The sequence below is a fragment of the Pterocles gutturalis genome, unplaced genomic scaffold (assembly GCF_000699245.1).
Source record: "Pterocles gutturalis isolate BGI_N339 unplaced genomic scaffold, ASM69924v1 scaffold15164, whole genome shotgun sequence".
In the NCBI taxonomy this organism is placed as follows: Eukaryota; Metazoa; Chordata; class Aves; order Pterocliformes; family Pteroclidae; genus Pterocles; species Pterocles gutturalis.
Window position 1 is genome coordinate 54,046 of NW_010128478.1, and position 24,691 is coordinate 78,736.

Here is a 24,691-nt window from a genome sequence, read left to right on the forward strand (position 1 = left end):
CTCTCCGTGACCTTGAAATAACCTCAGTTACTTCTCTAAATATATTTCTTTTGTGCCTTTGCTCTTTTTTCCCAGTTTCTTCTTCAGGGTGGGTATGTGCTGGCACATACGGTACATACAGATGTCTCATCTCATTCTGCCATTTAAAGCTAGACTGGAGAAAGTGGTTAAAAATAGTACAGGGGGGCAATCTTGTATCGGGAAAAGGCTCAGACTGGGGAATTAGACTGTAGCAGTTATTAGAGCTTCCCTTTTGCTAATGTTAATCTTACTCAAGAGATAATTTGGTTTTCACTTAAATTTTGTTAGCTGCAAACCTGAAAAGGTATTCTATAAAAATATAGATCACTAGACTCAAAAACAACAAAAAAAAACAGTTTAGTCATTTCTTGGAGGAGCTTTCTTGTAATTTTTTATGAAGGTTTGCCAATATTTACAATCAAACTTATGTTCCAACTTCCCTGGCAAGATTTTACAACTTGGCATCAGTCTCCTCCACAGTAACAGCCTTCTAGTGTAACATTCACAAATATGTGACTGGGAGTTGTGAAGGATCATGGGCAGGGCACGAAGAGCTATAAATACCAGGGGGAACAGGATAGCTCAAACAGGAGGTACGGGCTGAGTCAGGAAGCGCAGGGTGAGATTATACAATCTGCTACACAGGATGCAAGAGCAGAGGAGCCCTCAGGTCTGGGAATTTAGGTGTTCCACAACAGCAGAAGTTATCACCGTAAAAATAAGAGAGGTGCACATATGGCAGAGGGCTTGGCCACATGTTGTTCTCTGCAGCATCAACCAACCTACAAATGAAAAGATGGCACATCATCACCTGCACAACTCTCTTGTCCTTCTTTTCCCCTCTCCCTCATCTGAAGAAAGATGTGTGCATTTCTGTATGTCCTGACTTCTGTAGATAGATGACTGCACAGGACACACTGTGGCAGCTGGTGGCACACAGAGCTCCTCCAGGCAGCTGATGTGCTGCCACAGAGGCTGAATCCACCCTGGGCAAAAGCATTTGCAATGGTCAGGATGCAAATCCAGCATGGCAGAGCACATGGGCATGCATGGAGGGCCAAGCAGCAGCCACAGCCAGGCTGGTGGGAAGCTGCAGTGAGGGTCCCGTCCCTTCCCTTCCCATCCCATCCCTGTCCCGCATCACCTGCACCCACCTTCCATGGATGCTCCCATTGCCAAGCCCCAGACCACTTGGCCTTCTCAGCTCTCCTCCAGAAGCTTTTTCCTCCCTGTTGAAGTGCAAGGGTTAAAAAGCAAAACTGGGGAGAAAGGGCAGAGAGCTCAGGCCAGCCGGGCTGATTGCTTCAGCTAGTGAGAAATGGACGCGTGCTTGCAGCTGTGCGTCAATGGGAGCCAGTGCCAGTGGAGGTTTTGGCCCCTTTTACTTACCAGTGACACTGACACATCTCCAGGCTTTTTCTGTCACACTGTAACATCACCTCGAGGGGAAGGAAGCAGGAGCTGGCGAGAGCTTCTGGGCTGTTTGGCACAGCGTAGCCAGCTCTGGCTGCACAAACACCCCCGGGCAGGCAGCGCTGCCATCGTGGGTACCAGCCACTTCCCACGTCACTGAAAATCCAAACATCAGAAAAAAGAAGAGCTGCAGAAGAGGAAGGGAGACTCCAGCACAGTCGGGAAAATAAAGAGCAGGATTTGTACCATTAATTGCAGCCAGGAAAGCTGTGGGGGAAGTGGGACATTATGGCAAGAAATGATAGGGGGGACCCTCTCCGAAGCTGTGCTCAGTGTCCGAGATGCAGCCCTGCTCTGCTCCTGACGTGTGTTTGCGGAGGGCAAAGCGTGTCTGTGCTCACTGAAGCAACCGCCGGCATTGCCGCAGACAGTGTACCTCCAGCTTGTGTGGGGGCGGACTTATTTTTTATTGTAGGTGATTTCTGAAGTTATTGCTGAAGCCTTTCTTTGTATTTGTAAATGCAATAGGCTTTTTATTGAGGTTGGGTTATCCCCAGGGTAGGAAGTCGAGACACTAATTTCTTTTCTCTCAGCTGTCATCTTTGAAGTCTGGGGTAAGGTTCTTCCTCCCACCCTGTCCCTGCTTTTTCTTTCCTAGGTATCTGTGCTAAATTTAAACACTGAAGAGTTTTAAGATTTTTTTTTCTTTTGACACTTCAAAATTCTTCTGCAAAATCGTTAAATTCTAGGGAAAGGGCATGGGGTGACCTTGGCTTCCTTCCCCTGCTCAGCATCGCACCATCTCCCTGGGGCAATGAAGCGCTGCCAGCATCGCATTGGGTGCATGGGCAGCGTGTGTGCGCATCACCCCTTCCCTGGTCCTCGCTGACTCCACACCAGTCCCACCTGCCAGCCAAGCCCCTCAAAACCTGCTTCCAAAGCAAGCTGCCTGTCCCAGTACAGACCAGCTCCCACGGGGACTCCTGCCCTCGGGTAAGCTGATGCTGGCATCTCCGCTGCACCCTGTGTTGGAGGAGGGGGGTACCTTCCATCAGCCAAACCCCACTTGTCTTGCCAATAGTCAGGACACCACTGAAGCCTGGCACTCAGCTCAAAAAATGCCTCACCAGAGGAAACTGAGAATTTTGGTAAGAGAAAAACTTCTTGTAATTGTAGCAAGTGAAATCAAGATATTTATCTTATTTCCTACAAAGGAAAGAGGGGATTAGGGTTTTAAAATACCATCGTTTCCTTCAGTTGTAGTAAGGTAATCTCTTTCAATATGTCTGTATATTGGAGAAAGAGCTTATAGCTAAGATAACCCCCTTTTTGTTTTCTGGCTTAATACAAGGTTCAATATCAGAACTTCTCTTCTGCATCATTTTGTTTCTGGTAGGGAAGCCAAGGCACTGAAGGGCACCCTGAGTTTGGAAGCAACTGAATTATCAAGTCATTTTTTTCTATTTTTAATTGCATGACTTGTGCTTTGGGTAACGAAGGCAATTGATGTATTCTGGTGGGGCAGGATCCCAGCTGAGGCTTTCCTTCTAATCTGAGATTTGCTGTTCATTGCCCTGGTTTGTATCTCCCTGGGGAATGCCTAACCCCTGCTTCAGTAGCTCCCCATTTGCAGTATGACCCATATAATTTGGAGGTTTCTGGGAGAGCCCTTTCTGCAGGGAACAGCAGGGATTTTGTACTCCATGGGCCATCCAGGAAAGTCAGGGTCAGTCCAGCAACCCCAGGAGCTGCCTGCCTGCTCACACCACTCTGCCTCCTGCTCAATCTTGCTGTATCTCGCCAGCGAAGCACACATAAGCAACCCTGGCTCCCTGGCTCAGCCCTGTCACTCTCTGCAAAGCCTCTCTTAAGCTTATCATTTATGAGAAATGGCAAGCAATCTGGTTTACAGAAGTTTGCAGCAATCCAGCTGACGGTAGCCCCTCCAGTGCTGTCGGAGGACGGTGCTGGAAGGAAGGGTGCCGTTAGGAAAAGCAGAAGAGGGGAAGAAGCCACGGGGATGGCTCGTCCTGCTGCAGGCCAACATTGCTCTCTGTGCAATTATTGTTGGGTTTCACTTCACTGTCTTGCTGATTCAAATGGAAACTTTAAGTAACTTACATTAATTGTTGTCTTTTCCAATTAAACCTCTCTGGTCTTTGACATGCATGACTGTTTCTTATTTCTCTCAGCTTTGCGCGGCCGGTTTGCATAATGAACAGCACGTCCCCAGCATTTTGCAGTTGCTGGCCTAGAACATGATTTCCACATGCAGCCCTGGAGATCCCTGACAGTGCTCTCCCAAAGGCTTCTGAAACGCCTCCCTCGCTGCAAAGCCTCGGTACCTACGGCTGTTCTCCCATCTGCTTCCCTCCTGTCCAGCATCTGCAGCTTTCCTCGAAGTTTCTTTTCTTCTCTCCTGCAAAAGATAGTGCAAGGAAACAGCAAGGGAGTGCATGACAGAAATAGGAAAGTCACCTGCCTGGTGGGACTCGCTCAGTAAAGATGGGCTGGACTTCCACACATTTATTTTTTCATCCTTCTAGGTCTCCTGACAGTAAAAGCAAGTAGCTCCTGTTCTGCACAAAGTGATCTGAATGGCAGTTTTAATTGGTTTGGAGGCTTGCCGAAAAAGCAGGACATTATCTGTTGGGAAAAGCTTTAACCTGATTTCACTTGAGTCCTTACTGATACGAGCACCATTATTGGGCTGCCTAATTAAATCCCAGCTCTGCTTCAGTGATACGATGCTAGACATTTACTCAGGTTTATACACCTAAAGTGGAAAGCTTCTGCTGAGAAATGAATTCTCTCTCATGTAATGATATTTATCTGAGCTTCTCGACATGCATCTTGTGTTGGGAATACAGGAGAGGCTGAACAGCTGGTGCTGGGAATGGTGTGATGAGGTGGACAAAGATGTGTGCAGATTTTCTGCCTTCTGGCTGTAATTAGGAATCCACTGCCCGCTGCACCAGGAGGGGGACCTGTTGCCCAGAGGGGATCACTGCTGGACACAGCACTGTGCTCCCTGCATCTGGACTGCTTGACATCTCCTCCTGTTACGTGGCAATGCCCAGACCTATTGAAAACATATCACTTAAATAATGTAACTTAAACAATTACATTTAAATATATACATCCCATATAATTCATACCAACATACTAAATCTGATTCCAAGTCCTTTAGGACTCTCTCCATTCATTCCAGAGAGCCAAAACAAGGTTTAAAATTAATTTTGGTACCTGAATAAATTCTATTATGGATAGCAATTCACTATCCACCTATTTCCCTTCTGTTACAACTGCATACCTCCCAACAGGCCTTTGCACAGCTGTGCTGAATGTGTTGGGCTGTTCCCCTCCTCTCCAGGGATTAATATGTTTTATCAAAGTGTTTTTAGACAATGCATGTCAGCATTTGCAAAGAGCTCCACATGCCTTAGGTCTGGAGATGCTATATAAATCTAAGCAATTATTCTTATATTCTATTATTCATTGTGGCAGCAGACATCTCTCAAGCTCAGGGCTAATTGTTTAAGTGCATTTTAATTTTAGGTTTTGTTTTTTTTCTTTTTTGAAATAACTCTCTTCCTTTCTGATTTAAGCATTATATATTACCACCTCCTTCTCTGTAAACTCACACTGTGGAAAAGGTTCCCTGTTGCTGTAGTTAAAACTGCTTCTAAAAGCCTTTGGTGTATCATCTGTGGGAGAGAAGAGCCCTGTTACTCACAAGACATTTTGGGCAGCTCTTTGATATCTCCACGAAGATGTCAAGGACTTTCACTACATCTGCTGTGATTTGATTCCTGTTTACCATTTTGCCACTTCTTGGATCCTTAACCGTTGCCTGTATTTCTGATTGCCGGCGGGTGCTAGTGCCAGCCTGCCTGGCTCACGTGCTTCCTCCGCTTCAGGTACCTGCTCAGCCTGCTGGGAGCCTGTCTGCCGTGCTCGTCCACCTGTGATTTCAGTTCTTAGTCAGCTGTAAGCATCTTTCCATCTTAAATGGCACATTTCAAAACAGCAAATTGGCCATTTTGAGGTTTTTGTTGTTATTTATTTGGCATAGAAAAGATTATAGTTGCTGCTAACATTTGCTGCTCAGTATGCGTTTGCCTCTTGAATAGATGACCTGACCTGTGAATTGATACAGATGTGGTTTTGCTTTGCTTTTGTCGCCACTAAAGATGAAATATTTCTTTATGTATGCCTTTAGGAGTACCTAATGTCTTGCAAATACTACATCAACGTTACATACAGCTGAGTAAGGCTATTGCTGCATTAGCTGATGATTTCCAGTCCTTACTCCTGCATTACTCTTTCTGTTCTTTGGCTGTCACAGGTTACTTCAGCATTACTGTCATCCATCACAGAAGTCAGCATTTTTAAAATTCAGGTGGCTGCATTTGGAAGGCAGTTTTGGAACTCATCCTGTTGCTATATTGTGCTTTATGGTTGCATCTTTATCAACGAGATTCATACCTGGCATACAATGCCTTCATTGATCACAGCCCTATCAATGGGGGATTCTTCTGGATTCTCGCTTTGACCTTATGTCTTCATTTAATCCTGATTAAATTACATTATTTCTTTGCCTAAAGAGCTCATTGAACCACACACGTTGCCTTTCTCTTACGGGTGACACAGTGTAGTCCTCTCCTTTGAGATGCACAAGCTCCTTAATACCTGAAGTCTTTTTCTTACATTGCAGGGATAAACCTGGGTGTTTCTTACTACTGATGTCAAACCATCTGAAATCCTATAATCTAAGCCTAGTTTCACTATGAGCTTTTGTATCTTGCAGACATTATAATCAGAAGAGCAGTCATATCTTAACATGCAAGATTAGTAACTCCTGGCTGGGGAACCTGTGAGTGACACATGTCAGAGTCCCAAGTCTATTTTCAGTTTTCAGGAGACAAAGCAGATTCCTTACCTTCTGCAGGGAATGCTTTAATGATTTCTAATAGCTTTCATTATTAGATGGTTTTTAAGTTCTGTTTCTTCTTTAAAAATAAGTCTTTCTTTAATTTCTCCTGTTATATCTAGTTAATTCTTTTTTAAGTTCTGCTTCTTCTTTAAAAATAAGTCTTTCCTTAATTTCTCCTGTTATATCTAGTTAATTCATTTACTAAAAATTCCTCTCTCTTGGTGTTCATACCCTTGGCATCTTATACCCAAAGTCAACACGAGTAGTTAGTACAAAACAAATTAACCATTCGCTATTTTACAAATTCATGTTTGAATTTAACCTATAAACACCACTTCAAATTCATAACGTATGAACTTCCCAAGAGGTCACTGAAGCATAGAAAATGTTACCAGCCCGCTCCACATCCAGTGTAACTAATTCCAGTGAGAGATGCCAGGAGGAGAGACTTGGCTCTAACCTCTGTGCAGCTAGAGTGAACTTTTCTAGTAATGCCTGCTGTTTTGAATGACTTTAGCTTCTTATGGAGCAAAGGCAACAAGTGAGCAGGAACAGCACGGCAGATCCCAGTGTGAGGGGTATTTGAAGGGTATTACAAGGTGTGGGTCTACACAAAAAGGTCAGAGCTTTCCTGAGCAGCGCAGGGAGGTTGTCACAGCCCTGCCAGGACTCTGCTGCAGGGCTCCAGACCACCAGCAAAGAAGTTTGAGGGTGGACTGATTTGTTTGGATAACAAGAAATAATCTCTCGTGGAAGCTTAAGAGGTCTCTGCGGGTATCTCTGATGTCAGTGGTAGCTGATACGTCCACAGTGGGACACAGCCACTGCTCTCTGGGGAGAAATGTGCGTTTTTCTTCTGAAAGATCATTCTGAGGGAGTGATAACATGTAAACATCTGGTCATAAAGAGGCAGGCGACTTCCTCCACAGATGTCACATACTTGAATCAAAGTGAGCTTCAGCATTTTCTATGTAAAATGTTTATAAATGAACTCTCAAGCTCAGAGGCACTCTGACCCCGGCGGGGAATGGCGCAGGCACTGTCAGAGGCAGAGCTGGCAGAAATTGCCTCAGTCTCATACTTTCACTGCAGAAAGTGTGTGGACTTCTGAGAGGACAGCTCCAACAGTTTTCTTTCTGTGGAATGAAAGTTCATCCTATAAATAGAGTAAGGACTTAACTAGCAAATAGACTCACTGATATTTTCCTCTTTTTCTTTCATCAGGGGAGGAAGACATGCGAGCTCTAGCAGAAGCTCAGTTTAGCTTTGTGTGCTTCCACATGTAGCAGGGTCAGGGACTCCTACCATGGAGTCCTCAGATGAACTTTCTTTAAATTCTAGAAGACGGGGACACATTACAGGCACAGGTTTTGACATGAGCTTTGCACAACAGAGCACTCCTTAGGATACAGCTGAGCTGTTTTCTGTGCTTGAACAGTACTGTGCTGGAGAGGAGGAGCACTGCTGGGGTCCATCCCACATTCCTCCTTCACTCTGATCTGCTTTCCCTCACAGAATTCAAAATAACCATCTTGCTTTGTTACACCTTTCTTGGCAGTGAGGGAGCCAGGAGTTTCAAAGTCAGTCATGTCCCTCAAGGAAGGATGTAGATTCTGTCTGACACTTGTTAAGTGTCACTGTCACTAAATCTTTGAAGAGATGTTCTTGCAGACTTCACAGAAGGGATGTTAACGAGGCTGCTAATTTCTGTTATTCCATGGGCCCGTCAGACACAGCGCAGTACTTCAGTAACTGAGGAGGCACATGGTACCAAAGAGCATTTAGCTTTATCTATAAAATGCTACTTGTTACCTGGGAAGGATGTCAGGTATAAGCCAGTATTTGTTAGATGCTGCGGCAGCAGGCATTGCTGTCTGCAGTTCCCTCCTTAACGACATCAAATGCATTTGCGCAGTGGGAATGCACTGTGAGACTCTTGCAGGTCACTCTGAAACCCACCTGCAAATGATGCTACCTCTACTATGAATCCAGGTGTTTGCTTTCAAGATCATTAATTTGTTCTAGTTCAGAAGGATGCTCTTCCAGGTCAGTTGTTGATCCTCTTGAAGCTAATAAGGTTTTGTCAGTGAGTTTATTCAATCCCCCAAGGATGCAGCATCGCAAGGAACCACTGACCCATTGGTCACTCACCTGGGCATTAGCTTGCCCGTACCTGAAGACAGGCAGGTACTCGCATGGCCCATAGCATCAGCCAAGCATCGGCATGGCATTTGCAAGGACACCAGGGGCATCAGCCTACATTTTGCGCTCTTCTGGAAGAAGGCAGGCCAAAAGAGCTTGGGAAACACTGCTGTAAAGAATAACCCTTTCTGGACCATTTTCCAAATGATCTAGCACAAATGTGTGGCTATTAGACTGACTTTAGCTTATCTTCATATACATCCACTTGTACAAAGGGAAAAACAAAAAGGTAGTTCACATTCTCTTAGTTTTTTCTCCATTTTTGTGCTTTGCCTAGGCATGATGTCACACATCATGTAATGTGACATCCTTATAGGAGCATTGTACTGCTCTGAAGTCCTTACCTCTCCCAACATGAAGTATAGAAATTCCTTTAGCTGCAAAGTCTCCAAAGGTCTGAGTCTTGGCAGTGCTTTTTCCACCAGTGAAGTGAAGCCACCGCTGCAAAGACACGTAACAGCTGTTTAAGTGCAAACCACAATAATACACTATTTTTCTTTTTTAAGAAGTGATGCAAACACAGTATGGATTTCTCACTTTGGAAGGAACGGAAGGATGTAGCATCGATACATGAAATTGAGCATAGCCAAACAGGCAAACTCAAGTATTTGTACAACAGAAAAATCATGAAACTGGTAGTATCTTATGTTAATCTTATGTATGAATAATGTTATCGTTGATTGATCTGTAAGCTGCCTGGTAGTGCACAGAAAGAGTAACAGTTTACGTTAATGTAATAATGGCACATATAATTTATTCAGTGAGATTCGTGCCCTGTGGTGCTTTTTTGACAAGTTTTTATAGCACCGCCATTAGTATTTATTAGCAATGAAAGCACTTTATAACACTTTGATACAATATTTGAGATAAGAACTGCACAAAGCAACTACTACGTAGGCAAGAAAGCAATTACAAATGACACTTCAAGAAGTGCTACCAGGAGATCTTCAAAGCACTTGGTTTCATACCATCCACAACACAGCACCTGGCAGTAGCACCATGCTGTCAGTGCAGAAGATGAGAATATTTGCTCAGCTCCACCCCAACAGGAGTGTCGCATCCACCCCCCCAGCAGGGAGATGCACCTTCTGCGGCGCCCCGGCATCCCTGGAGCTCCCTGTTCAGCTTGTGTGATCACATGGGAGTGATGCAAACAGGATGCAGGAGAGGCATCCATAAAAGAAACAGCTCAGAGAACTTAGGGAAATGATGCACTTTAGTTACACGCATTTCTTTATCTGTTTTTGCAAGAATCTTTGTTCTTAATAAATTTTAAAACAAGCCCATAAAAAATCATTTAAAATAAGCTGTAGGTGAAATTAATTTCCTTAGAAATCCCTTTCCCCAAAGCACAGGTTCACATGGGTTTGCCTTGGAAGATTTGGCTGTAAAATTGTGTATGCTTACCTTGGGCTTCTTATTGTAAGCTTAATTAGCGGTTGAGGAACACAGGCTGTCGTGCTCCTCGGAAGCTGCCCTGCCTCGCCTGCGCATCTTGTTGGAAGTCAGAAGGCAAACAGATTTTTTACAAGCAAATATTTCAGAGTGCCCCAAACTAAACGAAGAGGCTTTGATTTTCAGCAGTGCTTCTCCCTTCCAGTACAGACCTGGGTGCTGACCGTTTTGGAGGCAATTAGGTCCTCAGTGATCTGCAAAAATCCATATGTGCTTTTAAGTGAAAATACATATATTGGGAAGCAGCAGAGAGGCAGTTGGACAGAGGCTGGTCTTCAGAATATCACTCAGGAATGTAAGACGTATTAAGGGACAACTCTAAATGATAATCTAATGACGTAAGTGAAGTTATCTAATTCAGATGAATTTTTAGATGCCTGAAATTTGTTTTCTTCAGCAATCCAAATTCCCAGCTGTTGTTGCCATGGTTGTGGTGTGGGTCCTTCACCTCTGCAATCTAGTGCATCACCCAGGTGTATTGCAAAGCCTTCCCTCCAACCCCCTTTTAAGTCAGCAGAAGGAGAATAAAACCCTGATCTAAACATCATGCAACTCCCGGTATGATGCTCTCAATATACATGATGGATGCAGAAGTACAAGGGTGGTGTTGGGCTGAAAGGAAGAAGCTCTTATTAAACTAGAGATGTCAATAAAAAGCAATGGAATGCAGAAAATAAGCCAGGTCTGTTAACTATTTGTGCACATCTTTTTCTTCTTCTCACAGTTGGCCCTAATGTGTAATTCTTTTCTTTATCATTCAGTGAGGTGCTTCGTTACTTGTGTTCAGCACTAACCTCCACATCCTCCACAGCTTGTGAAGCCTTCTTCAACCTTGCAAAGTACCTCATGTTTCCAGGCTTGTTCTGTCCTTTTCTGTTTGGCAAATAGTTTCTACTGCACACTCTTCTTTCTATATATGCTGCTTTATTTATCATTGTATTTTTAATAATTGTTGCAGAATGAGGTCTAGATCTGCTACACTTTGAAGAAATAAGTGCTACAGCTGATGCTTACATATTTTAATAAGTATGGGATAAAAGCCCCACCTTCTCATTTCATTACTTTCTGCTCAGCTTCTTGGAAGTGTACCTATAATGACCTGAATATATGGGTGGAGACAATCCCCTCCTCAAGGCTGGAAAGGCAAACATAGGTAGCCTTCATTGCACTACAGATAGATTTCACCTACCTGCATCTCATAATTCCCCCAAACTCCCTTTTTGGGGAGGTGTTGGAGGATCAGAGTCCCATTTTCTGATCCCTGTGAGCTGGTTGTAAGTGGGAGTCTATCAGGGCAAGCAACGGGTCTGCAGACAATGAGGTTTGTGTGTAACCGAGACCAGGCAGCTGAACCAAATCTGGCAGCTCAGTGCACTCATGGGTCAGGATGGCAAAAGGTTCTCTCCTGTTCACGAATGGAGAAATAAAAGGAATATCAAGTAGAAATACAGGAGTGACTCTTTGACATGGTGTGGTCACAGGCTACGCTGTAGTCTGTTCTGATGTGCCCAGATCAGAAATGTGAAAAAGAAACTCAGAAAATTCAAGGGGAATGAAGCACAAAGTAACTGTAATATTTGAAAGCCTGGCTTACAGTGAGAAATTCATGGATCATCTCTTATTTGGTGCCTAAAGGGGAAGCTGGTCTTTAATCAAAGCTTCCAGAAGACAATCAAAGACAATGCTTAGTATAAAGGGCAGTGAAAAGAGGATCTTGCGAGTGAAAGCTGAAACTAGAACATTAGCACTGAAAATAAGGCACAAATTTCTAACAGGGAGGGCAGTTATGCAAGAGAGAAAATTATCAACTGCAGCATGGCTTTTCTTTTACTTTATATCTTGAGAAATTAAAGATTCCCCCAGAAGGATACAACTGGTTGAAACATTTAGTAAGGCCCTGTGCTATACACAGGCAAGAGGCTGGTTTTTATCCCTAGGGCAGCCCAGGTGAAGAGAACAGTGACATTAAAATCTACAACAGGGACCAAGGTCTGCCTGTAAATCTCCAGGTGCCTTGCGAATGGGGAAAAAAACCAAACAAATCCATCAAATCCAAGGAAATCCCCATTTGTGAAAAGGTCTAAGAAGCTCTCAACTTCTCCACATCAGAACTTCTGCTGTTTATTTAGGAAATTTTTCTTCTCCATTTGTACTTTATCAGGCTCTTGACAGCTGGTCAGGAGAAAAATCCAAGACTAGGAATGGGAGTTACAGCTGTTAAGTGCATTAAGAGGCACTGGTAATTCTCCGTTACACCTCGGGGGCTGGTGAGAGACCAGTAATACCTTGTTCACAGCCAACAGCAGTTTATTTTTACAGTTAGCACTGGGGGCTGGCCAGCAGCCAGGTATCTTTATAACTTTACTAAAAATTAAATAGTAACTGCCGCGTTCCTGCACTGCAGTCTGACAAAACCAAGGAGCTCAACTGTTACTCCCCCATCTGTACTTAAAAAAGCAGACCGGCTTTTCCAGCATACTAGAGCTGTCGAAAGGCTCAAGGCTCACCAGCCAGGGATCTGTGGCAGGTCTGCATTGCCTCCATAACCAAATTTCCTAGCAGTGAACATGTCAGTTATCATGAGTAGAAATTAAGTGATCTAGCTACTACTCCTTAGACTTTTGTTTAAGAGATACAGGTGACTTTCTCAAAAGAGGATCCTGAATCAGACCAAATGGGCTGCTGGTACTCATGAAATTAGCAGAAGGAAGACAGTATGTAGCCACCAAATCCCTTCCTAGAGCAATAGTGAAGAACTTTTGGAAAACAGGCTCAGCGGAAAAATCATATCAGTAAGACAGGAAAAGGATATTCTTGAAACGCTGACAGATTCCCAAAATGGTTTATGAAAAAGAGGACCTTCCTGATGGCTCATACAGTTTTAACCCAGTTACCACCACTACTGTAAATACTAGGTTTCGCCTTTAGTGAGAGTGTTGGGGGATGTAGCTCCAGCTTTGACACTATTGGAATGTAACTTCTTGGTGTTTAATGTTGGGCTAGCTGGAAAGCATTTTCCTGTTAACTGTCTCTGTGTTTTTTTCCTTTCTCCCCTTACTACCTCACTGTGTCTGTCTTGCCTCCTTTCTGCACTAAAAGTGGCTGTTCCTCTGTCTCCAAGCTCCTCCTGCTCTTCTGCAGCAGACCAGCTCCTGTCTAACCATGAACATGCTCTGTAAGTCCTTTCTTTTATTACTGCAGCTCTGTGCATGTCTGTTCAGTATTCATTGTAACACAATTTAAAGCCTCATTTGATGTATAACTTAAGATTTGTGGGTTAGAGGCAGAAATCCCAGCTGAATGGGGCTGTTTCACCCCAGGACCTTGAGGGTGGGCTCCATGGGATGCTGTGGACAGCATGCAGCAGGAACGCTGCCTTTTGGTGATGGCTGTTCTCACACAATGGACTTGTTACAACAGCGCAGGGTCTCACCAGTAGGCACCACACAGAAGGACAGAACAAGATACAGAGGACAGTAACAAGCTGGGATTAATTTCACCTTAGAGCTGCACAGCACCGTGCTCAGGACAGAAGAGCTCTCTGTGGCTCTTGGCTGGACCAAGCCTGACGCATGCATAAAGTGTACAGGACTTTTAATAATTCCTGGAGTTCAGATATAGCCACAAGAGGTTCTCATAGGAATGTGGAACTCCAGTACCTGTTGTAAGTCAGTGAAACCTTCTGACAGCTCTGAGGCTTCCTCCTCCCTTGGATGGTGTGTAGGGTTGCAGCTGGGTTCCTGCCACAGTGGGACAAGTGTCACAGAAATGCTCCAGGGGTCAGGCACTTCCAGACACACAGCTCCAATTAGCTCATCATTAAAAAGAAAAAGGGAATATGTGTGAAATTGGCTTCCTGCTCAAGATGTTTCTGGAAAAAAGGTACAGAAAATGAGCAGAGCTCATTTCAGGACCAAGAAAATCCTGGTAGTCACGATGACAATCTCCCTACCTTGAAACTGGGATGACAAGTCACAAGAACTGATACTTGACCAGCCTTTTGCATCTCCCATCAAGAGACACACAGGATGCATCTGGCTTTTCAGCATCACACACCCACAACTGCTCCAGCATCTCCATGTTACTGATCCCTCCGCCTGCTCTCTGGACCATGCCCTCTGCATCCAGCCAGGGAAGCCACAGACCCTGGGGAGATTGCACCTCCCAGTACCAACAAAACCTCCAATTATACCCACAGATTTGTGGCAGGCAGGGGGTTTCTCTCCTTTTTCCCTGCAATGCTTTTGTTTATTCCTCATTAGGACACTCAGATACTGGAGAGAGGCAGCAGACTTCAACAGTTGCTTCAAGACAGCAGAGTTCAAAGTGGAAAATGCAGTTTCTGTTTCTGCCATCTGTAACTTTTCATAGCCAGGTTCCCTAGATAGGACACAACATTTGCAGAGTCAGAGTTGTGATCAGGCCACAATCTGCTCCCTGTATCAGTGCTCAACCTGCTTTTGAAGTTTTGTACTGCAGAACTCCCCACTGCTGACAGGGAGCTGGCATCATCCCTTCAAAGGCTGTAAGAAACAGATGACATACCTCAGCAACAAGGGGTTCCCAAAATGCCTCGCTGAAAGCAGCCCATGGAAGCTGCATAAGCTGCTAATTTAGAGTAACACGAAGCAGGGACCTCAGGCACAGAGAGAGCATCCCTGGCTAGACAGGAAGGCAACACTGAGCACTGCTCAGAGAGCACATTACTAGAAGAGAAGAAAAACCTCAGTAACTTCAGCGTCCCCCAGTTCCTGGCCATCACAGAAACCTGAAGGATTAGGAAGGACACTCCATGGTGTTTCAGAGCTGGTTGGACTATCCTCTGGATCCTTGCAGGTACAAAAGCACCCAGAAAAGAGATCTTCTCACCCTTTGCAGTGTCCAGGGCAGGGAGAGCAGTCCCCCAGCAATGATTGCCAGTATCACACCATTCCATCCCTGATGGACAGGGTTCCTGCACCTCAGAGGCTATGACAGCAGCTCTGGTTTTCAGCATTCATTCACAGCTAGACAGGCAGAGAGGAGAGGGAGCACCAGCTCTCACTTGGGAGAGAGGAGAGAGAAAGGGAAGCACTTAGAAGAGCCCAGGTACAAACTCCATAACTCCCAACCCACAAGGATTTCGTCAGCTGAAATACCCATCAGGGAGAACAGGATTAGCACATCTATCACTCTCTCTCAGACCTGTCTTTTATAATTTCTTTCCCTCAGCTTCTCAATGCTCTCCAGGATACCAGAGCACTAGCAGAGCTCCTTTAATCACCACACCCACTCCAGCACCCAGAAGCATTACTCTCTCACCCTTGTCTTTTATTTCCTCCTCTCCACTGAGGCACTTGGTGCTAATGAGGCTCGTTAGGCTTCCTGCTGCCTTACCCATCTCCTGGCTCCCAGGGACAGCTGTCTCTGGTGACTCTCTCTTGGCCAGGTTCTGTACACAAGCACCCTGCAAGCTGCATTTCAGCTGTGAAAAAGACACTATTCTACCACACTGAAGGATGCCCTGAACAGGCAGTATCTTAGTTCAGGGAGAGCTCCATCACCAAGGATTATGATTTTATTCCTTTACCTAAGCCACTGCCTAGGACCAGCTGACTGTCTTCTTCAGCTCATTTCTGCATGTCTGTTAATACGGATGCACGGAATGCAGGCACAGTCTCAAGCCGTCAGATCCTTTCACCCCTGGGCTCTGTCATGGTTTGGACAGGAGCTGTGCTGGCCCACAGGGCAGCAATAGCCAGGTGGGGTGAAAGAAGCACCTCGCTCTGCTCATCAGACTCCGTGATTTTTTTTTGGATGAGGCACAGAGGTCAGGTCGTTCTGGTTCTTCTCAGTTGCTGATGTGCTACTTAGTATTGCCATATGTAAGCAGTCATTGGATTAGGAGGGACATTAACCACAGAAGTTAAAAAGTCATCCTGCACTGGGTATGTATTTAAATACTTGTGCAGAATGGAAAAACACAAACAGGAATCTGTACGTGAAAGCAGTTACTAGTCTGGAGGTGGTGGGTCAGTGTAGAATGGGGGATAAACAAGTTTGACTGTGTCCAGGAAAAAGGAGACCTGAAGGTTGATCTCCAAATTCCTGTTGGGTCACTAAGCTGCTGAGCTGACAGGATGGGGCTGGAAAGCTGAGACTTGCTCTAAGCGACGTTAGGAGGCTCCTGGAGTTTTTGGCATGAGGCAGGTTCACAGCTGCTCTGGGTTCTTCACATTTAGGTATCCAAGAGGCTTATTGGGCACTCAGGTGGGAGTTGAGCACAGAGTTCAAAGGTCTAGATTTCAAACATAGATGCCTAACGTGTCTCTTATTCCTTCAGCTCTTTGTGTCGCATGTTTGTCCTCATGTGAGCTTTTGTGTCTCCTTTCCTCCCTCCGGCAATTTCTTCACTGTCATTTCCCATCATATGGCCACATGCTCTTATCCCTACTCAGACATTGCTCGGCGTGTCCATCACTTAATTGTAATCCTTCTCAGTTGCAGTTCTTCCAAAAAGCTCAACTGAAGAGAGCAAGCAAAAGGTGATCTGCAGTCTCCAGCTCTGTGTGCTGCCATCTCTGCTTTACGGTGAAATCATTAGCTCTGCCCACAACAATCCAAGCTGACTGAGGTCCTGCCAAATCCTGTGACCCACTAGCACTTGGACATAACAACTCTCCACTTTCTCTGCTAGTCACAGAGAGGAAAATCTTGATATTCCATTAGATAGTCAATTGTATCAATCAACTACAATTGCTAAGTAGTTACAAAACCTCACCAATCTGGTCTGATAGGATTTTACCCTTTCCTGGTCAAAGAGAAAAATATGCCTCTAAAGGTCAAGGCAACAGCAAAAGTATCTTGGAAAGCAACAAGGAGCAAGGACAAAAAAAGCAAAAGGCCACTGCACAAGCCAGTCCACACTTGTGTAAATCAGCACAGTCCGTTGCCTCTTACCCTGCTGTACCTAAATAGCAGCAATCACGGGTCTGACCCCATGGCTAGGCAGGCTCCTTCACAGGATGGACTCCTGCTATTGTGGTTGTGTGATGTGCTGAGCTGTATTTCAGAATTTGACATTGATAAATCTAGTCCGTATTTATCACAGTCTTTAAAGTCCCCACTACTTTGATTAGGGTCTGCAAGAAGCCCATGCAGGCTGCCAAAGCAATCTCGGAACCGCATGATTCATTCAGAAGTGAATTTAGCTGTTCCAAAACATGGAACTGTGATGAATTGAGAAGCCCTGGCAGGCTGCAATGATGGAATTAGTTAAGAACAGTACTTTGGTTTGGGGCTGCCTCCCCGTTTAATGTGTGATTGCTCCGTTTCTTTTGTTAAGGAGGTGGGTGACTCTGCCTCGGTGTCACCGGTGAAGGATAATGAGAGGTTCACTTTGTGAGTCAGAGCAGAGAGCTGGAGCATCGGGGCAGAAAGAAGCTGCATTATAGTATTTTAGTACAAGTAATTGCTGTTAAAAAAACCTTGCTAGCTCCTTTGGCCAGGAAGCTACACTTTATGGGGTTCCCAAATGGAACTCCACAGGGATGTTCAAAGGGAGAAGTTTTACAACAGATTCATTAAGCCATTGGTGAGCTTTGACAATTAGCTACAGAGCCAGACACACAAACACGCTCCTACACTCCTGGGCCCTTAAAAAATTCTTTATGAAGTTTTGACAGCATACATTTCCCAAAATACTAAAGAAAGTAGATCCATAGCCCCAAAAAAAATTTTAGTCAAAAAGGAGGATTGGTTATGCTTCTGAACAATGATTTCATTAAAAAAATACAGCACTTTGCTTAAATATATTCCCTTCAGGGGACAAGTAAATTCAAAGTATTGCCAAATCTTTAAAATCAAATCTCCACTTAGAAAATACGTGCTCAAACCTATGCAGAAGTTTTCTCTGAGATAGTGTTGTCCTTTAGAGCCCTTTATATTATTCTGTGAATAGAAAATGAAGTTGTTTATATTTCTATGAGATAAATGGACTAAAGCTATTTTAGCCCTTGCATTAACCTTGCTCTAAACACCTGAGTTACCAGTGATGCTACCCTGAATTGTTAAACCGAAGGTAAAAACAGGATGTGGTAGGGATGCTCTGCGTGGGTGAGGATGCAGAGGAAGGACAAGCAGCTACTGCTAATAAACCGCATGAGAGGCAGTGGGGTCCTTTCGCCAGTCCCCAGGGCTGATGTGGGACGTGCCTCAGAGCTGTGCTGGGGCTGTCGTGGGCACCCCAGCTGGCTTGAAAGCCAAAGTCAATAGCCAGGAGCCTGTCCCAGCCAGCCAGCACCATTGCTTTCCTGCTCATGGCCATGGCACAGGCAGCTCTGCCAGAGCATGATGGTGGTCTTCTGGCCAACTCCATGAGGCACTGTCACCCCCACGGGTTATATCAGCTCTGGGCTGATTTAACATGGGCAAGAGACAGAATGGGGATGATAAAGCTGCTTCTTGTTCTTCTGCTTCTCTTTTTGTCCTTGTTTATGTCCCCTGGTTGATTTTGTCACAGTTGTTATTGATGAGGTACTCAGTAAGGCTGCAGAAAAGTTATTTGAGATCCTGCTGGGGTGTTTTTAAGGCTTAAAAGCACTGAGAGGAAAGCTGTCAGTGCTTGTCGTAGGAACACAGCTGATTCAAACACTTCAGACATCAGAAAAAGTATTTTCAACTTGTAACACAAACCTTTTCCCACAGTCATCCTTGGAGACTGCAGGTAGGATGCTGCTGCCAAGGAGAAGGAAAAGCTCCTTTTTGTCTTTCTTCCTACTTTGACAATGCATTAGTGTGATAAGGATAATCTCTGGTGGGAGTTCTGGCTGCAGTCATACAACAGTTGTCTTGGAAAGATGTTTCAGCAGCACAAATGAGGATCTGCACAATTTTGCAAAGCGTAAATCTTTTAATTTTGAAGACTGCTCTCAAAGAGCAACTGGAAATACCCAGCCTAGAACTGGCTTCCAGCTGGAAAGGGCAACAATAATGATCGATGCTTAATTGCAAGCAGCACACTGGGATTAGTCGGAAAGTGGATATCTGGCAATTTACTCGGTAGGTGCAGCACACGCATTGTGCCCTGCGAATGCTGTGTGCTTCTTCTCCAGGATGAATTAATGTCCAGTGTTACCCAGCATTTGCTAACTAGTCTGGGAGGGGAGTGCAGGACACTTCCACTGCAACAGCTTGCCTTGAATCAAAAGTGAAGGAAAGAAAAAGTGCCTGTTAACCTGGGGGAATCAGGAAAGAGAGGACAGCTTTCCCTTTTTTTCCTGTTAAACGGCAGGGTAAAGAGGAAACTGGCACATGTCTGTGTGCACACGTGCACGTGTGGTTGTGTCTCTGTATTCCCCTTGTACCTCTGCAACAGCCTCCTTAGCATGGGCAGGGAACAGCGTGCGGGGGGCCAGCGGCAGCACCAGCAGCAGAAGACTGCAGCCAGCACCTCCTTGGCCTCTCCTCCAGACAGCCGCAACGGGAACTTCAAGGGTGCGCTTCTTTAAGATGGCAGGGATTTCTCAACCAAAATCCTGCCTCCATTCTCAGTTTATTTCAACTAACGACCTGGGAATTGTGCTGTGTTCTAGCAGAATGCTTGAGCACGTAGAAGAGCAGGGCAGGGGCTGGGTCCTGCCGCAGAGCCGCATCCCGGGGAGCAGAGCCGCTGCACCATGGTGCAGATGGCAGCGCCATTTTCAGAGCTATAAACAGTATCATTGTCATAGCTCTTTGAATGGTACTGCCATATGTACCGGAAAACCAGCATTTAAGCTTGTAAGGGCTTTGGGCCAGCTGGATTTTCTCCCTATTTGGATGAAGCCGATGCCTGAAGTATGAATGAAAGCTGCATGCTACTTTGGAGTAATTCCCCCTCAGTACTTATTTCTGAGTCTCCAAGGATCACCACGTTCTCATCAGTCTCCTAACCAAAACCAAGTGGCCTGCACATGGAGAGATTGCTGATGCATCTAAACCTCCCTGCTTGGTTCAAGAAGAAGCAGAAAGTTCATGGAAATGTAGATAGCAAACCAGTCAGACTGCATGTTTTTCTTCAGCAAGCATTGTACTTTTACGGTAGTGTGTGTGTGACTGAGTGTATCTGTCTGGGTGGGTGGGTGGGGGGGTGGAGAGAAAGTTCTCATCTTAAACCATCCATCATCAGGGGTTGTATACCTCCCCTGGCTGCCCGTGCAGCTCATGTGCTCTCCTCCTTTTGTATTGCTGAAGGAATAACAGCCGTGTGCAGCAAAGGGAGCAAAGCGTGATGGCAAAGGGTGCCACACGTCAAGCTGACGAGCAGAGCAGAGCCCAGCGGGGCAGCAGCATCGGCACCACACTGCCCTGGGAGCTCGGGGGCTGCCGTCTGCTCTGGGAGTCGCCTGCCTTTGCTCTGCTTTGTCCTTGCTGCAAGAGTTTTGCTGTAATGTTCCATTTTTTGCTGACCCAGCTTCTTTTCGGTGAAGAAAAGGGGTAGGAAAGCAGCTCTGGGCTTTGTTGAGGAAGGAAACTGGTATGGCCCTGTAAAGATCCGCAGGCAGGAGGTAGGGAAGGAAATGTCCTGTTGGCTGTGAAGCCACTGCAAACACTGAGATGCTTTTCCAGGAGCAGTGGTCCTGTGTTGCGCTGGCTGTGCTCTGACACGAGTTCGCGCTGGTGTGCCACGTGTCCCCGGACCGTCAGTCTGCTTTGAGCGATGGCTCAGACCATGGCACAGGGTAGCTGGGATGCAGAGAGGGGCCAGTGCACAGTCAGTAAATGTTTATGGAACAAGAGCAAAACTGTAAACTCTCCTGGGCTGTGGCCAAGCCTTGCAGCTGACAAATGCCAGATACCTCTGTTTAATGTTAGTCTGATTCCTACTTCAGAAGAGCCTACACAGATCTGAGAGCCGCGGAACCAGGCGATGCGTTCTGGTTCTGTGTATATAATATCAGCAATAGATTACCATGACTAACGAGTCCAGGCATTTGTGACAAACATGCAGTTTACTTGGCCACCCATTTAGAGACATATTCTAAGAACTAATTGATTCTTTCAGTTTCTGGATTGAACTATTGTGCAAAACATCCCATCAAACAGAGAACATTATATGGTACGTTACTGTAATTAAATAAAGAGATAACTGAGCTCGAGAGATGCCCGCAACACTTAATTAAGATTAATTAAACAACATGATTTACAGCTGGAGAAGATGAAACTGAGCAATTCAAAATTGGCTAGACAAAGCAGCTGTGACATGCTGAATTCATGGAGGCACGTATCTGGAACATGATCTTCAGTAACCCTGCTATGCCAGGCTCGCCAACCGAGTTTATTTAATGAGGTTGTGTGTAGCCCCTGGAACACACCCATTTGTTTGGCCAAACACAGGCATGTCTGTTAACCAGCTAGGAGTTGCGACCTTGCCAGCTGGAGGTTTGGTAGCAGAGATAAAGCACTGCCAAAATATGCACAAAATTTCCTTTACAAGAACTCCCAGAGACAGCAGCTAGATTGATGTGTTCTTAATTGCTCTGATCTTATACTCTGATAGCAACACGGTTTGTCTGTGTAACAGAATTACCACACTCCAGGCACACCAGCTGTATGAAATGGTTGGAAGAAATTAGCATTTCTTAGCCTGTTCAGAATGAAAGGATAATTCCAGTATTTGGTGTCATCAGTTCTTACTTCAGGAGAGAAATCTTAGCTGGTCTCTCCCATAATAAGAAAGCAAGAAGCTTAGCTGTTCTGGGTCAAACTGGAAAGAAAAAAAAAAAAAAAAGTAAAAGCAAGCTAGAGATTTTTTTTTTTACAAAAACTGGGAAATCCCTGCCCAGAAATCCCCATTTGACCTATTACAGTGTCACGCCTTTTGTGCCTCAGCTGTGATATTCTCTTGCTATACATGTGCTCTGGGAATGCCCGTGTCCCAGGCAGAAATCTGCAGCTATTCTTCAGTCTCTCAATACAACCTTTTCTCAGGTTCTGGTTTTGCAAACCTAATGCCTATATAATAGATGACCTCAACAGATACCCTCTGTCCATATTTTATTTCTCAGCCATTACAGCCTCATTTTTTTTTTAAATGGCTGTCTCCTTAAGCCATGCATCCTCCTAAATAGTCTGAGGTCTCAGTACCACCATGTCCTGGTCTTGTGTCCTCATGGTGTGTTCACAGCCAGCTTGGAAATTCCCACCAGAGTTAAGTGGCAGTATATTACCAAGTTTGTAGCTGAAACCATGTTTTTTCAGACTGTTGTTAATCACTGTGAGATCTTGCTTTGTGCTTTTCAATCACTCAAAAGCTGTAAAGCTCAGCAAGAAAATCACACTTTGCACCAATATAGTCGGCTGAAATTACTTCCATGTTGGAAACTGAATTGCTTTTCAGATGGTATATGAGGTGATGACTCTATCCTGGAGCCACCAGATCTTGTGGTCCTGTTTGAATGTAATTTCCTGACTGCATTAGAAACACAGGGACAGTATAATGGCCATCTGCGCTTGCTAAATAAGGCTTATTTTTCAGGTAACCCATCCTAGGCTCACCTGCTACACTACTGGGGAAAACAGTGAGAGATTTGGCTGCAAGCAGCCAGGCAGCTCAGTGTGGAGATCGGGATGTGTAAACCCCTTCGACGGGTCTGCAATAGCAAATGGTCTGGGGGTGCAGTGAGGAGGTGAGCAGGTTGCTACATGAATGATCTTAGTGATCAAAAAAATTGCTTGTCATTTAAGGGTGTCTGATGATAAAAATCTTGTGCTTCCCTGACATAACTGGTGTGATTGTGCTCTGAAAAAAGTGAGTTTTGTGATCATGTGGCTCCTTCTAATCCTTCCCATGACCATGCAAGTAATTACTGAGACATCCTGAGAGCTGGTTGCTCCACGGCTTCCAAAGAAAGCAAGAAAGTCAAGGCTGGCAGCTTGGACAAGGTGGCAGGAGAAGCTGCCACCTTGGGTCAGTGTCTTCAGCTTCCCAAGTCCTTCACATTCTTGTGTCTTTCCATATTGGTGAATTCTGAGGGAGAGACAGCAGCAAGCTCCTGAGGCTCCTTTACGTTTTGTTGTACCCATACTTTACTGTGATGCACTCAGACCAGAGTTTTTAAGTCAGCTCACCTATGTGTGAGCATAAGAGTCAACAAGACATATGCCATGAAAATAGGTGTACAGGACTCTGTGACAGGTATATTCAGCTCTTGTCATGCTGTCTCTCAGCACCTTCCAATCCCCAAGGTCCCTTCCCTCTTGTCAGTTTAATTGCATTTATTTATTTTTGTTTAGAGAATACTAGAACACATAGAGAGGGATAGGCTAGGGGCATCTCCTCCTTCAGATCAGCATTAGCATGCATAACACTCTGCTCTGTATTTTGTTAGTGCCTCCAAAACAATGCATGTTCCTTTATTTTCTTGCTCCATGGAGTAATATTTAGTTTTTATTTTCTCTGTGTTAATCCTGGGTTCAAATCTAACCTGAATATTTCCTTCCCCATCTCCCACACTCCAGTCACTTGTAGTCTTATGCCTCCCTTTCACCTTTCACACTAAAAGAACAGAATAGAATAGGATAGGATAGAATAGAATAGAATATTCAGTTGGAAGGGAAAATATTCTATTCTATTCTATTCTATTCTATTATTCTTTTCTATTCTATTCTTTTAGCGTGCGCAGCAGGAGCAGAAACTCCGAGCTCTCAGGGTCACATCTAGCTTTGAAACAGGAACATTTTACCAGGAGCTCAGTGTTGATATTCTCAATGTCACAGAGGGTGTTTGGAAACTTTTAATTTCATTGCTATGCATGGCTGAAATCACACTTGTCAAATGTGCTTATTAGCCAAGGGTGTGACAATGTCCTCCCCAGATAATACTGTTCTCAGGTATTAGTTTAGATAGCACAGCTCTGGATGGAAACCAGTGCCACAATTTAGACACCCAAAGGTAAATATTTGGGTTTGCTCCCTTATAAATTACAAGTGATTACTAGCACAAGTGAAGGGCTTAGAGGCACAGTGTGTGAAAACCACATGCTTTGGCCAAATCAGAGATCTCTGCTCTAGAATAAATCATTTCGCTTTTAAAAATAATTAATACTGTTTGGCCATTCTGAGAAGCAAAGGATTTAGGATGAGCATTGATAAAATACCAAAACCCAAATGTCTGCAGAGCCCAGCACACCTCCTATTATTTCTTTTGTAAGGGCTAATACACCTTCACATTTTTTTTAGAAACAAGAGATGAGTTTACATTAAAAGAGGGCAAAACCTTGTTGTACTTTATACATACAGCAAGTATCACGCTAATCATGCAGGGGTTTGATCCTTTGCTAAATTATTGGGCAAAGTGCGTCTTGGATTGCCTCAATGTAACGCAAAGAACTGTAGATACAAAATTGGGATTATTTCTCAAGAAGATGGACAGGTGATCATTGTAGTTAAGCGAAAACTTAAGTCAGTTGCACTTGAAACCTGCTGGCTAAAATGCAATTTTCTGTTCCATTTGCTACATGTATCATTGCTTTGCTTTTCCTCAAGAACAGGAACAAACATAAATCTGAGCAACATTTATTTACCAAAGCAGAGGCTAAGGCAGAGATTTATAGACTATGTCATCTCCTCTGAAGCAGAAAATACAGAGGCCCAAAGCAACCAAGGAAGGCGATATCACAACCTTCCAAAGTTTGAAATTACTTG